Source organism: Perna viridis, chromosome 11 (genome assembly GCF_037379345.1).
Source record: "Perna viridis isolate PV_CMFRI_1.1 ecotype Kerala chromosome 11, ASM3737934v1, whole genome shotgun sequence".
Taxonomy (NCBI): domain Eukaryota; kingdom Metazoa; phylum Mollusca; class Bivalvia; order Mytilida; family Mytilidae; genus Perna; species Perna viridis.
Window position 1 is genome coordinate 11,482,124 of NC_142455.1, and position 16,515 is coordinate 11,498,638.

Genomic DNA, 16,515 nt, shown 5'->3' on the forward strand with positions numbered 1-16,515 from the left:
ATCCTCAGAATGGCATGTGGGGTTAGCAGACTTGCAGTGCAGTACTGGTCAACGGAAGTGAAGGGTCTATAAATAGCATGGGAAATCCCAGTGTTTTCACAAGATAGGGGTATATTTAAAAATCATTATGGAGATTAGGCTTCACATCACAAGAAGCAAAATGCACCTATAAAATGTACAGAAATGTTTTTCCTTTCAGAAACTGTTTAAATTTTTTAAATAAGATGAGAACTTTTTTCACAGCACTATGAGGAACAGGGGTAATTTCTGCGTAGGACTATTTTTGCGTACGTTCCAAATGCTCATTGGTTGAATTGGTGGTCTGTAACCTAAATTTACTATTTTCCATGTCTATAAAATTTGCAGAGTAAATTTGAATGGCCATTTGGCATCTTGTATGAAAATCATATCCAAAGAATACAACTTTTTTCGTGATTTATTTCAACACCGATATGCCAAGTTTCTTCATATTTTTGAAAAACCATTGCCTATGTGTCGCATGAAATGGTGACGGTTACTGAGCAAAGTCTATTGTGACATCTTTAAAATTTGATAAAATTCATCTATAACATTACAAAAAGAATGTAAAAGACTGTCAAACATCTATGATGTTGGTCATACGCTTATCACTTTTTTACCACAGGTACGGTGGTCTAAAGAGCTTTGAAGCATGTCATATTAGAATACAATTTTAAACTTTAGGTTACAGACCACCAATTCAACCAATGAGCATTTGGAACGTACGCAAAAATAGTCCTACGCAGAAATTACCCCTGTTCCTCATAGTGCTGTGAAAAAAGTTCTCATCTTATTTAAAAAATTTAAACAGTTTCTGAAAGGAAACACATTTCTGTACATTTTATAGGTGCATTTTGCTTCTTGTGATGTGAAGCCTAATCTCCATAATGATTTTTAAATATACCCCTATCTTGTGAAAACACTGGGATTTCCCATGCTATTTATAGACCCTTCACTTCCGTTGACCAGTACTGCACTGCAAGTCTGCTAACCCCACATGCCATTCTGAGGATTGTGAGCTGACATATGTAGAATCATGCTGATATATAATCCTCTGCAGGTTAAAGTTAAGGTAAAGTCCAGAGAAGCCATTGAATATTGTGAAATTAGCATAGAAGCCTATGGGAAATGGAATTAGTGGTTTTTAGCCTTAAGCTGAAGCCATGGCAAAATGAAAAGTTTCTTGAAATAGCTTTCAACTACTTGAAGATCTTGTTAACTTTGCCATGACAGGAATACACTACAAAAATCCTTCAAAATATGCATTTTTTTAAGTTATAGGTCCAAATTATGGAAAATTGGTCTTTTTGGCTGATTTTTATGTCCTATCTTGTAAAAAGTGTAGAAAATTTAGTAAAAATATCAAATATTAAACTTTGAGGGCTATATTTACCTAAATATGGTGGTAATAAGCACTTGAAATCAAGTTTTGTGTAGATTTGAGCAAAAATTAGGTTAGAAATGAGGAAAAACTCACTTTCATTACTGCGGTTAAGGCCATATAAGCATTCCCCTATGGCAACATGGAAAATCCATTATTGAGTACTTTTTTTGCTTTAGGTGCCCTTTACTGGTCATGTTTTAATGTGAAAACACTGTATTTACAAATTTAAAGCCAAATATATCACCTTTTGTGAAAATTTAAAGATTTAGGAATTTTGACATGTGATCAAGAAAAAGGGGGAGGCATGTCAGCAATAAATTTTTAAAAATAGACCAATTTCTCAAAAATGATTACTTTTAAAACTATCTCTTTATTAATATTGTTAAAAAACAAGTTGTGATTGATTTTTTTTATTTGAAAAGTCAGAAAAAGTTCTTTGCAAATATTTAATGCATTTAAGTATGGTAGAATATTGTCACTTTTTTGCTCGTGCAACTTGGTTACCCTATATTTAAAAATCAAATATTTAAAAAAGTGCTTGTCACATTTCACTGAAACTTTGCAAATGCATTCAGTATGTGTGTAGGAAGATACCTGTATAGTGATTTATTTTTTCTAAGACAAAAAGTGACTCTTTAGGTTACAGACCACCAATTCAACCAATGAGCATTTGGAACGTACGCAAAAATAGTCCTACTCAAAAATTACCCCTGTTCCTCATAGTGCTGTGAAAAAAGTTCTCATCTTATTTAAAAAATTTAAACAGTTTCTGAAAGGAAAAACATTTCTGTACATTTTATAGGTGCATTTTGCTTCTTGTGATGTGAAGCCTAATCTCCATAATGATTTTTAAATATACCCCTATCTTGTGAAAACACTGGGATTTCCCATGCTATTTATAGACCCTTCACTTCCGTTGACCAGTACTGCACTGCAAGTCTGCTAACCCCACATGCCATTCTGGGGATTGTGAGCTGACATATGTAGAATCATGCTGATATATAGTCCTCTGCAGGTTAAAGTTAAGGTAAAGTCCAGAGAAGCCATTGAATATTGTGAAATTAGCATAGAAGCCTATGGGAAGTGGAATTAGTCGTTTTTAGCCTTTAGTTCAGGTGAGAAAAAATGCATAATCTTTCCTTGGAGCCAGGATACAATCAAAAGATAGGTTTAAAAAAATTGTCTGTAATTTATTTTATACGGCTATCACTATTACCTAAATTGCCTGAATTTTACAAATACTTCAATAAACAATTTGACATTTAAGTTTTGAAATCAATAGTAAAAGTTTATAATTTTATAATCTTAATTTTTACTACATGCTGGGGATGCAGCTGAAAAAAAATGCTAATCAATATTCTCAAGCATGATCTGATAAGTATGGCCATTTCTCATCTTTCCATTAATACATGTATTAGAAACACCATTGATTGGAATGTTGGAAAGAACACAAGGATGTAAATAACTTTCAGTAATTTTACTGTTTACAGTAACAAAAATAACTTGTTTCAGACCATGGGTTAAGCTACAAGACAAATGAGTTAATGAACTACCATTCAGTAGAAAAATGAATGGATATGGAGACATGTAACAATCTAGAGGGAAGGTTCCAGGGTTGGACCTCTTTTTTCTGGAAAAGAAATGTCAATTTGGTGCAAAATTTTGATAAATATGAGCAAATGATAGCCTAGAACTTTGAAATGTTCCGGATCAGAAGCCCCAATTTTTAATAAATCCAATATTCTGTATTACTTCAACTGCCACCAGCAGTTATTGTCTTATTAAGGAATATGAATAAATAGCAGACAGCAAAATGCTCTTAAATCATTTTTCTTAATAAGAAACCTTCTCACCGCTGGTCTTCAACGACTCAAGGCTGTATAAGAAGATTTAGGATGTTAAATATTTCTGTATTTGAAACACCACATGATGGAAATATGGAACAAATCACCACAAGAATTGTATAATATTCAGCAGTTGTTTCTATATTTGTTATGAGTTAATTGACAAAGTGATGCGACAGAAATTCAAATTATTCAATCATGGTAGAAATTTTTGCATCTTCTGACCAAATACTGTGCAGCAGTTTATTTTTGGCCAATACTTTTTATTCACTTTTTTGAATGTGAATTCAATAATACAGATATTTAATTTAATGACTAAAAATCTTTATTTCTTTATTTTACTGCAAAGGGGCTTTATAACAGATTTTAGTTTTTAATGTTTTTTTTCTTCCTCAGATATAAATCACTGGCAGAAATTATTTGTTAACAAAAATATAGATCTTTTACGCTGCTTGAATAATTTTAAATTTCAGAATTTAAAGTGCTATGCAGTAATACTAAGACAGCTAAAAATTAATTCTGATTTTTTTCCCTCATGGATGGTAATCTGTACTATGGTATCACATCTGCATAAATTATTTTTTTTTTTATATCTCGATTTTCACATAAATTTCACCTGAATTTACTGTCAAAATTATGACAGAGTTCACACAAAATTCACGTAAATCATGCCTTCATATAAACTTTATATGAAGTTCATGCAAATTTGTATGAAGTAAACATGAATTTTATGTTAAATTCATCGATCCTGTCCATGTGAAATTTGTGTGAATTCATGTTAAGTTAACATGAATTTCATGTGAACTTAATGCAAATTTCATATGAAGCACAATTTACATGAATTTCACTTGAAGACTTTTTGCCTGTGTACTTGTTACCGAACAAGAAATACTGTGAGCAAGTTCACAAAGAGAATACCCTCTCCTTCAAATGGACTCAGACGACATTATTCATATTCCTTCATGTACATCTACATATGATACCCACTCTTCCTACAAAATTTCATCAAAATCCCTTGAGCAATTTAGAAAGAGTTGCACTGATGTAAAATCCATCATTTGGATTATCTCCCTTAGGAGTATTGCAACAAAAAATATGTTCCTTCATGCACATCTACATATCATACCCAACCTTCCTATAAAATTACACAAAAATCACTTGAGCAGTTTAAGAGGAGTTGCGCTTACAAGAAATGTAGACAGGCAGAGGGATGGACAGAAAGACAGACAGGTGGACAGACAGATGGGGTGAGTCTTATAAACCCCCAAAACTTTGTTTGCAGGGGTATAATTATACCAAATGTGAAATTTTTATACCTGCAATAAAAAGAGCTATATAGCTCATTTGACAGTTTAACAGAGTACAACATGTTTAAGTGTTCAGCAATTCGGTAAATCAATTTACTGGAAATAGAAAATTTCAGTAACTTCCTGATTGGTTATCACTGGTTCAGCCAACATCAATTTGAAATCATCTTTTTCATTACAATGTGACATTTTTTCCAAACACATGTTTCTTGGGAACAGGTTTTAACAGAGACTAATTTTACATTACTGAAGACTTTTATGGGAGTTTTTATTGCATGAGATTTGAGAAAAAAGGCTAAAAAGGAAACCATTGGAAACCATAGATCAATAGTATAAAAGTACACAGACAAACTGGAAATTGATCATTTGAAAGTTGGCTTTTTTAGACTGAATCTAGAACATGTAAAAATCGGTGTTACATAATACACCATGTACAATCAGATTACCATTTGCAGAGATCGATGATAGGATGGTTGACAAGAAAAACCACCTAAGGACCGTAATCTATATACTAGTTCAACCAAGTTAAGGATGTTCGCTGGTCATGATATTTAGCCATTTTTGTCAAATTCTCTGACTCCTCTGTTTTTCATTGCATTAATATTTTTGGCCCAATTACCCCCTTTTCTCTTCCTAATTTTATTAAATACATCTTAAAATGTTACTTCAGAGGTTTTTATGAAACCCTTGTTATTTCTCTAGTGTAATAAACCTACTAAGACAAAACCTATGGATAATCTAGAGAAATTCATTCCTTTCCCAAATTTCAAATGCTTATATCTAAAAAAAATTAGCACACTTGGCCCATCTATTGGGTATTTTTTTCTTCTTATATTGTTCTAGCAGGAAAGATCTTAAAAAGATTACAAAACTCTTTGAACTTTCACTTTTCCTAACCAAAAATAATTTGTCACAATTTTTACTGAATATACTATTGATATTGTTTGTATTGAAATATGACTATTTCTCCTGAGGAAAGTTTCCTGATTTCTCCGAAAAAAAAAAAAAATGGTTAAAAAAATAATCCAAAATAAGATGAACTATTTCACAATTGGTAGACGAAAGGTATGATATGTTGTTTTTGTTCGAAATTACACTTATTGTTTATAATGTATTCTCCATAAAATAATCATTCTAACTACAAATACAGTGTTCTGTAAAAAAGGATGCATATGCATGTTCACAATAAAAAAGGACGAGTTAGTTTTCAAAAAGTAAAACAATATCATGGTATACATGTTGTTCTCAATCGATAATTTAATTGTTGTTTTTTTTTCTAATAAATTCACATGACATAATCCTGAATGAAGTCTTACAAACAAGTACAGCCCACAAAGCAATCTGGTACGGTACGTCTAAGTTTACTTATTGATTATCCTTGTGGCTTAGAACGTTACGTCTAACCAATATAAATAGAGGCCATTGCTTAGTACAAGGTATTAACAGACATAGAGTTATAAATATAAAGAATTTTACTTCCATGTTACAAGAGAAAATGTGTACTTGAATAACTTTAAGTGTAAGTGTTTGTAAGAATCAGGCAAAACAGGAAAAATTAGAAACATGCATGTCAAAACCTCACTGATCTGACAATTTAATATCACTCTAGGATAATTTTTCTATTTGAAAAGACCATTATTTGATCTCTGCATAATTGGATTTGCTCAGAAATTTTCAAACGAATCTGATAAATGAGGTTTTTGACAGAGTTATCTGCCCTTGAAATGTTCATTTTCAGTGCACTTCAATGAAATTGTAACTCAATGGTCCAACATGATATGGAAAATCTTGTCTTTTTCCCTTGATTTTGATGGTGCAAACAGTCAAATTAGAAATTTTTTTTTTTTCATACCATGTTTCACCTTCTGCCTGATTCTTACAGAGACTGACACTTAAAGAGTAGAGTTCCATTGAGTACAAGTACATACAGACAAACCAAATTTGAAATCAGTTTCCATATACGTCTTATACATGTATGCCAAAGATATTTTCACAGCAATAACACGAAACAAGTTACATACAATATATAAAGAGTATGGAAATGGCAAATAACAAACCTCACCAAGATGAAAGATGTTTCCTCAAGGCCATCTATGGGTCTCCATGGAACAACAATGAAACAGTCATAATGTTTGGTCAAAATGCATTATACAACCACTGACATGGATTATCATTGGATATGATCCTGAAGAATTTTCTTCTCGATATCAAATGGCTCAGAAAAGTAAGAGAATAAGAATTCACATATATATATATATATAAATCAATTATAGCGCTTCAAATGATAATGTTCATGGGATAGAGTTGGTCTTCCCATGATAAAACAACAATCACCTGATGAGACTACATAGGCAGTTAACTAAGCAATTATAGCCAAAAAGCATTACCATTACGTGTTAACTGCAGGGTTTCAAATTTATTTTCAAGAAGGAATGGTTCTGGACTTTCTTTCCATATTAAATGAAAAGTCCACATGAAAAAAGTGAATAGTCCTCAATAAAAGTACCTGTAAAACATAAAAGGTCCACAAATTAAGTGAAGGAAGTCTTAAAGGTCCTGTGTCAGAAACTGGGAGTCCCAGACTTCGGACCAACACTAATTTGAACCCCTGTGTTAATTAAAACAAAATCAGGTGTTTATATTTTTTGTATCTTTTTCTGCAGCAATGAATGTTTCAAAAGACACAAAATATGTCAAGGGCAATAACTTACACATATCTGTGGTAACTGAGACAACATGTATAAAATTTAATCTTCAAAATGTTTCTTCAACTTCATTAATTTGTTTATCATCTTTAAGAAAAGTTCCCTGATAACAGGAAATAAATTTGTATGTATTGACAATAGAGATGACATATATTGACAACAGAGATTAAACAGGAAACTTCCATGAAGTAGGTAATATCATGCCATCAGAAAGTCTGCTTCAAGGCCAAAAAGAATGATATATGTTTCCTTTATTTAACCCACCCTAATATTATGTACCATTTTTATCAACCCTAGCACATTTGACGGGTATTTCCAGGTCAGCGCTATAGATCAATTGATTGATTTATCCATTAATTGATTAATTACTGTTTTATGTATACTGTCTACATAAAGTATGTTCTAAACCAGAAAAACTGCAAAGACCCTCTCTCGTTGTGACTCTACCCCAGAAAGTATATGGTCATAATATAACTCCTAACATAATCTTTGTGCTGGATACCCTAAGAAAGAATCATACCAAATTTTATGAATTCAGTCCAGTTGTTTAAAAGAGGAGAAAAAATGTTAACAAAGGACAGATGAGCTAGGGTAATAGGAAACACTTAATTTTTTATTTGGCCTAAATTATGTGGGTATTCCAGTAAGGCAAAAATTGGAATTAAATGTGTTACCCATAACCCTACCTACCTATAAATATACATGTACCTACTCAAATAATTTTGTTGCCATTCTCAGACAAGATTTTTCTTTACTTTCAAAGCAAAAAAAATGTAGCAATACTTCAAAATAGTTCAAAAGCTGTATGCCAAATTTCAAATCATTCCAATGAAGCTTTTCAACTTTTAAATAACATTAAAATACATAAAGTTGGCAAAAAAAATTTCACATCTTCGATCATGGTTATTACAGAATCATATGAACTTTGGGAGAAAAAAAATATTTTCCCTACTTACCTATCCAAAGCCAGGAGCAAGATTAGGTAAAGGAGGTACTTTATTTGTAGTGTGACCTAAATGACCTTGTTGTAATTGTCCTTGCTATCATTGATATGTTGAGTATTGCTATAAGCAAATCAAAGTGCTAAAGCACACAGTCAGTTAAGATCAAATGAGTGACCTAAATATAAACAAAATACACAAAATGGATTCAGGAAGTCACAGTTCACTGGTCAAATTAAAATACAAAAATAAAAGGTACAAAATGGCAAAATAACTTTTGAAAGATTCTGACAAAAATAGTTTAACAGTTAAATATTTCAAAAGCTGTATACCAAATTTCAAATCATTACAATGAAGCTTCTCAAGTTCCACACAACATTAAAAATACATAATGTTGGTAACAAAAGTATAAATAGCAAACATAAGATTTCTACTAACACAGAAGTCATTCCCATGATGAATTCTTAAGTTCACAAAAGAGACATATATTGAAAACATACTCATCTAAATACAGGGTCAAGAACTTCACAGACAACCTTCATGAGTAATATGGACTGAGCGTAATTGTCGTCCTATATTTGTAGAATGTAAGACCGTAACTATGAATGGCTTATATATATTCTGACAGAAGTGAGCTGACATGGAAGTAGACGATTGCGCAAGTGCAGAAGTGTCCTTTTGTCTTTTAATATGTCAAAGGATACAGTTTTATATTTATTTAATAATAATTTGGAAATTATGTGAAGCTCAGTTTGTTGTTATTCTTTCAATTTCTTTATTCACAATTGGGATTTATTCCACTGCTTGTATCTAGAGGCTAATCTAGATTTAACTAACATAAAGTTGTTTTGGGGCAAAATCAGCTAATATAAAGTAAATTTCATATGCATTATTTCGATAAATCATGGTTTTTCTTGTTATGAATTATTTTGAGTTGGGCTGTTACGTATGTCTAATCACTTATTTAGTATTATAGTACTAAATCAATAAATCCTATTTTCAATTCAAGGAATGGGGGGCAATTTGACAGACTTTATTTGCATGGTAAGAGATAAATACTAGTATATTGGCCGTCCACATGTGTTTTCACAAAACAGTTTGTGGGCACACAATGAGCTCTGTCCATCATAAGCATAGGCTAAAATCATATTAAATTCTTCTGTGATCATTTTAGAAAAGATTGTAGTGATTTTTTTATTCTAAAATGAAAGGATACATTCATTATGTCTGAAGAAATTGATGGGTGAAATCAAAAACAAGCTTGTGTAATATAACCAATTTCTAATATATAGCTTTACTACCAAATTACAAGAATTATCTTTAATACAGTAGATCTATGCAACTGCAGAAATCAGACAGTGGCTGAAACATGGTATGAAATGTTATTTGACAATGTGTATTGTCTTCATCAAAATTTAAAAAAAAACAAGATTAGCCATTTTTGTAAAATGAAGTAAAATTTCATTTAAAAGAACTCTGCAACTGAACATTTCAGGGGCATATAACTCTGTCAAACATCTCAACTTTCAAACCTTCCAATGAAACAGATCTGTTTTACTACTTGATGACAATCCATATTTTTCACAGTATTCTATGGAAATGATCCGTAAAATCCTGAACTTTCTGAAATTTTAACAAAGGTACTATGGAGATATTCACAATCTGTAGAGCATAATTTGCAGTCAAAATCCATAGAAAATACGGAAAATCTGTATAAGTAAACACCTCTGATGAAAGATTCCAAAACATCTTCAGTGGTGCAAAGACCAAATAGTGATAATTTCAATAAAAAAAAGACATATTTGAGTACAAGTACATGTACATGTTGGGTTTTTGGCAAGCAGGTTTCAGATTTTTCCAATTTTGCCCAATATTTACAAAGACTTGTATAAAAACACTTAAGTAAAAGTTGTTTTCACAGTCATTTCTCTTCATCTGACAAAAATAGGTCATTTTCACTGGAATGAATAGAAATAATTCATAATCCATTAGTAGCAAAAAAAGCCAATTTCAATTAGAAAAAATTATTAATTGTAATTTCATTAGATGGAACCTTAAGAATTAGAGCAGGGATGTAGTCCATTGATTTATTCAGATGACCTTGAAAGTGAAAGCTTCTCTAAACCAAACCACTGAAAGAATGGTTTGGTTTATACAAGTTAAAAATGTATTAAAATTGAATTGAAAGGAATTCAGAAGAAACTGATTTGGACAGTCATCAGTTTATTCAGAGTTTGGTTTAGACAGGTTTCACGGAAAATATGTAATTAAAAGAGGAAAAAGGAATAAAATAAACTCTCATTTTGACCCTCATGAGTTACTTAAAAAAACAGTAAGTGACCTCAAAGAGTTCTATACACTCTGCAGGCAATTTTAGGAATAATACACTACACTTTGCAAGCATCAATATCCTGATTTGTGTACATTTTCTCATGATGATTAACCTTTTAATCATTTATCAAAACCTGTTGAACAGTTATGGAGTATATTAGTTACAAGAAACACTGACAGACAAATAGGTTTTGGTAAATAAGTACTTGTATGACCTAGAATCCATACCTAGGGAAATTTCTTATTATTTATTTACAAGAAAAGAAACTGGAAACAGAAAATTATCTTTTTATTAGTTTGTTTTCCTCAATTTAAAAGCCTGTCTTCATAAACATTTCATGTACAAAGCTTGGTGTCTGACAAGGTCAGTTTTTTTAAAGGGAATGGGTTAACCATTAATGACCCAGATTTTAACCTTAGGAAGATATAAATCAAAGTACTCCTGTACTGAATCAATCTATATCAATGGTTTGAATTTTTAATCGTCAAATTGCATTCTGATTACGAATGACATTATAAAAAATCACACACCAATTTCATAATGTATCTTAGCAGTGCGCAAGTTTGCGTAGTAGTTAGGTTCAATGTCGGTTTACATGGAACACCTAGATGAATGAACACAAAACTCTCTGACAAAGTGCGTAATTGAACTACAAACAACTGGTTGTCCTTTCCCAGTTTTGAAATATTTTTAATTTATCGACCTCCAAGTCAAAACTGTTTGTCAAATCATTCAAACTTAAGCCGTCACAACCACTGAAATAAGATACATGTCCCTCTCAACTAGCAACATTCCTCAGTTGACAAGCTTTATACCTCAAGTGCTACACAGTTATTGCATAGACACCTATGTGTCATTTAAAGTGATTAGTTTCTTAGGCATCTGTTTCCATGAGTGGCAAATGATAGCATGGAACCCCTTTCTTTATATAAGTTTTTTCTCTTGATCGGATCCACTGCCACCTTTTTGTAAATATTTGGATCCGCCAGGGCCTGCATGAAATATCAGAAGACAGCTTCAGCATTCCGACTATTTATAGCCTTGCAGGGTTTTCATATTTATCTATATTATGCGGCTAAAAATAAATAGACAACTTGAATATACATGTATCAACAGTGAACGACTGATTGCTTAGAAATAAGCAGGCACTGATAAGAGATTAGAGGTCAAATATTTTTAATTGGATCATTGTTACAATCCTAATTAATCAAGTTGTTTATTGGGTTTGTTTATTGGCGTAAATAACATGGAATTGAATTTGCTATATCAGAAATACTTAAGTCGATCTGCAATTGAACCTAAATGGAGTATGCCAAAGGAACTATCTTCCTGCGGTAGTGTAAAAAATTTGCAGATGCTATCATGCTTTACAAATCTAAAGGCTCTGGCGACTGCTATATCAATTCTGATCTTCAATCTTAATTGATAAAAATGGGACCTTTTCAGGATATGTGAATTGACAGACTTATCGTGTGTCTTTACTTGCCACATTACCAAAATTAAAGTTTGAAAATTGCAGAATTTAATCAGCTTCTGATATGAACAAAACACAACGATGTTGCATTATATATTTGGTTGACTGTTCATAATACAAGGTATAAGGCCAAAAAACAATAGTCTTGTTTCCTGCTACCAGCGAAAAAATATAGGGTAGGTAGGTAGGAAAAATTATTTTATTTTTCAAAAAACATTTTACATTGAGTTACTGGGTAAACAATATAGACTTTAATGGTTCTTGAGCCAAAATGGTCATAAAATGTTTAAGGTAGACACAAAAAATAGGATAGGTAGAGTAGCAGGAAACAGACATATTATTTTTCCAGCCTAAGGGCTGTATTTGGTCCCATATTTCACAAAAATATTATATATAAATCTGAAGCTAATACGAAATGTAATATGCACAATTATTTGGATGATGAATTTTATGTATTTGGATTAAAACTTCAATAATTATTAATTTTCAATCTTATGAAAGCGTACTATGTGCTAAAAATCAAAATCTAGAGATATGTCAATTTTTAATTGTTATTCTGCTTTGTTTAGAGGTTTCTTAAGTAGCAGTCTTTGTAAGTATCATGCAATTCTGCAAAATGTGATACACCTCAAAAAAGGCTACATATTTTTATTTTTGTTATTAAGTTGCTTTATAGATCTATATGATGAAATGTATAATTATTCATTCCAATCTGTCTGCTCTTAGGAAATAATCCATATTGAAAATACAACAGTTTCTATTGTATTTTACTGTCATTTACAGAATTATCTCCCTTAGGTATGACTTCCACAGTACATTCTATATAATTTTTATCTTCTAAGAGCACAGTTTATATGAAAAACCACATGTCAATTTCTGTTTACTATAACAATTTAAACAAAATATCAAAAATAAAAATATGTAGGCTTTCCAACCATGAATCACATTTTGCATGATTCTTAGGTGGAGTGCTTCTTAACAAATTGACCCATAGGATACTGAATCTAAACGCAACATTTAAACCATCATAAATGATAATTGTAGGGTGATTTGACAAAGGCACTCAAAAATAGACAACAAAGTAAAAAAAAAGGCCACTTTGAGCATATTTGACAGAAAATAGATTTGCCATTTGCGACATCATATTTTCTCTCTTTGAGAAATGACATCTTAATGAATGTGGTTGATCAAACTTACTTACTAATTAAACCTTTTTAAAAACCTTTGAAAACTTATACATATCATATTTCTAATTTTCAGTGGTACTGTGATCCAAATATGAGTCTTACTGTATATATGTACTCCTTTGTTTTGCTATCTGTTGAAACAATAAATTAAAAGAATAGACAATACCTAAAGCAGGTTTTCAGGTATTTATCAAATTACCTTTTTTTCAGAAATTTTAAGATACTGTATCAATACAATATTACTGCATCAAAACAAAAAAAAAGCAAAGTTTGATTAAAAACATCTCAGAAATACTAAATGAAATTGGAATCATCACAATCAAATACATTACCCATGGACATTGGAATGTGGTGTTTTTAAGGTGTCATCCCACTCAGCGTTTGTAATTTGTGAAATGTGGATCTTTTCAAACCTAGTTCAGGAAGTTGTCAGACATAATATAATTTTTACTATTTTTTTTACAAATATTGGAGGTTGCCCATCTCCTATCCTGCCCTGCATCCAATTTGCCAAATCATGCTGGCAATCCTTTTGGGCTCTTAACCATAGCTTTTAATGACTATATAAGTGTGTAACATTTGTAAAACAATTGAATTACTGACGATCAATGGTTTGTATAAACAACCCACCATCTGACACGTTACTATGAAATAATAATAGTGATTTTCTTTGCTGGACTGAAAATAGAAGGAGTTGGAAACTTTTTTTTCTTCAAAATATTGTTATTAGACCTTTCAAAGTATACCATTTTTGTTCTAAAGCAATTTTTCTTGCAGGGCACATAAGATAGCATTTTCTACTACCTTCAAAAAGTGAGGAGGGGTCTTTCTTCATTACTCATAGCAAGAACAAATTTAAATGAATCCATGATAAGCACATTTTAATGCATGAATTTACACACATAAATACCCTATTTTCTTAAATTTTCCAAACTGATAAGGCCTGGATTTCACCAAAAAATCTCATATGGAGATTTTCCCCAAGCCTTCAGTTATTCTTTTAATTTATTAATTTTAATCCAGTAAAGATTTTTTGTTAGGGAGGGGTGTGAGGATAATCTCAATTTTTATTTGTTTTAATAAACTGGGCCTTAAACTGTAATGTAATCCTAAATTATTCATTTACAATAAAAAAAAAGGTTGCTCAAATAAAAAATATTTGAGCATACATCTATTTCCAGGATCAAATGTGTGTTAGGTACAAATGTATGTATTTCTGAGATGTTAATGTTATAAAATGTTTTATGTAAATTACCAAATCAAATCAGCCATAGCAATGTACATTTCTTCCCCATCCTACATGCCACCCACCTAAACCTATACCCCAAACCTATACATTCATTTTGCAGACTTACACGAATAACAATCATTAGTTAAATTTCCTCATAAGTTACAATTATTCCTATTAAAGGTACACAACTCCAGCATACACTGACGTAGTTAAAATTTACAAATCTCTTCAATAACATTTGAAATATTGTATATCATTTAAGAGTTAATATCATTATTTAACAAAACTTCCTGTTCTATTAATAGAAATATATCAAAATGACTTTTTTCAAAGATCAAATTTATTTAATTGTGTTTCAATTGAAATTAAAACATTGTGATAATGTAGAAGGAAAGATTCAAGAAATTGTGCACATACCAAACCTGGAAATAATAACTGGTACTTCCTCTCAAATAAATGTCATGTTTGTAAAAATCACAGTAAAGTGAAAACTCCTGTCCAATTTTATCAGGAATATAGAAATGTCAGGAAAAGGTCTGACCACCTTCTTTCACAAATATCACTTTTCCTTTTAGTAACAAATATGGTATTGATTTTTTCACATGCACTATGCACTAACTACAAAATAATCATTTACTTACAAGTAGAAAAAAAACTGTGTCGTTTTCAATCTGTTGCCGTGCTGCAAAAGTGACAAAGTTTTCTCCAAACCAATCAATATGCCGAAGATGAGAAAGAATAGAATTTTCTAATCAGATCAAACACAGAGTAGATCGTGTCGTTCTGACCTAGCTAATGTCGAAGGGACGGTGTCACCTAGAGAATCAATGGCTTGGATTATAGAGATATTGGCAATAAAAAAGAAATAGAAATCCATTTGTTGTTTTTTCTTATTTTTTTTAAGTATGGAAAGCAATAATTAAAATGCTAATAATTCTGTTGGAATTTAAAGCCTACAATGAATTTCTTGACTCGGAACATTAATTAACGGATTCCCGATAAATAGTATTGAAATGCTATAAAAAACAAGGTGCAACTTCAAGCTTATATACAAGGTTTAAGTACCATTTTGTACAAGAATCAGGCAATGATGGCACCTTATTTTTGTCATTTTGATTTTTTTTGGTCAAAAAAATATTAAATACATCTAGAAAACAATTTTCCAGACATTTTTTCCATTGTATATTGTAACTAAACTTGACGTATCAATATCTTAAAACATAGGCAAACATTATCAACAATTTGATGGGTAATTGTTTCTAGAGGTTACAAAGTAAAAATACTTGGTAAATGCATTTAAATCTCTGTGTCTATTTTCTTCATGTGCCATACCTATAAACATTTTGTCCGATTCTTAGACAGAGTAGTACCTAATATTGTTTTGGACTAAAACTGGTTTTTGGAATAAGCAGGATTTGAAACAGCATAAATTCGCATAGGCAACTTGGGAACATAGCTTAGAAAGTATTTCGTTGAATCAGTACTCAGTTGACATAATTCTTAGTCTTTCAGTTGATATTTTTAGTCATTCATGAGAAGGTATAAATTCTCAGGGGCAACTTGGGAACTATGTGGACCAAAGGCTTGAAACTTGAACAAGTCAGGGACCTTCCACTCATGCAGGATAGTAAACTGTAACCTTGGTTCACAAGTTGACAATCAACCTTGGATAAAAATTTGGAAAGAGTTATAATAATAAAAGAATAAAAGTTCCAGCAATTTTAGCAATACAGTACAACCTGTCTGCACCAAACTCTGGATAAATCCATGATCTAGGTAAACCAAACATTATCTGAAATTCCTTCATAACAATGTCAATACTTTTTGAACCTTTGTAAACCAAACACCTGCCTAAACCATACAAATCTACACATCTAAAACAGGTTCAGTTCAGACAGGTTTCATTGTACTTTGTAAATTACAATTTAAGTATAAGTTCTGGTAAGAATCAGGCAAAATTAGAAAAAATCAGACATGCATATCAAAACCATACTGATCTGACAATATAATTTCATTCAAAAATGGTTCCTCTATTTGAAAAGACCATTATCTGAACTCTACATTACTTGATTTGCTCAGAAATTTTTCAATG

General features: G+C 31.3%; 1 protein-coding gene across 1 annotated transcript in view; it reads right to left on the minus strand.

Moving 5' to 3' along the window:
- Positions 1–15,225, minus strand: part of LOC148602980 (ecdysone receptor-like) — a 136,236-nt gene extending 121,011 nt beyond the window's left edge. Inside the window, exon 1 of the mRNA XM_088553857.1 lies at positions 14,841–15,225. The gene's annotated coding sequence lies outside the window, so the exon portion shown is untranslated. The remainder of the gene's footprint in view (positions 1–14,840) is intronic.
- Between the last annotated feature and the right edge of the window lie 1,290 nt (positions 15,226–16,515).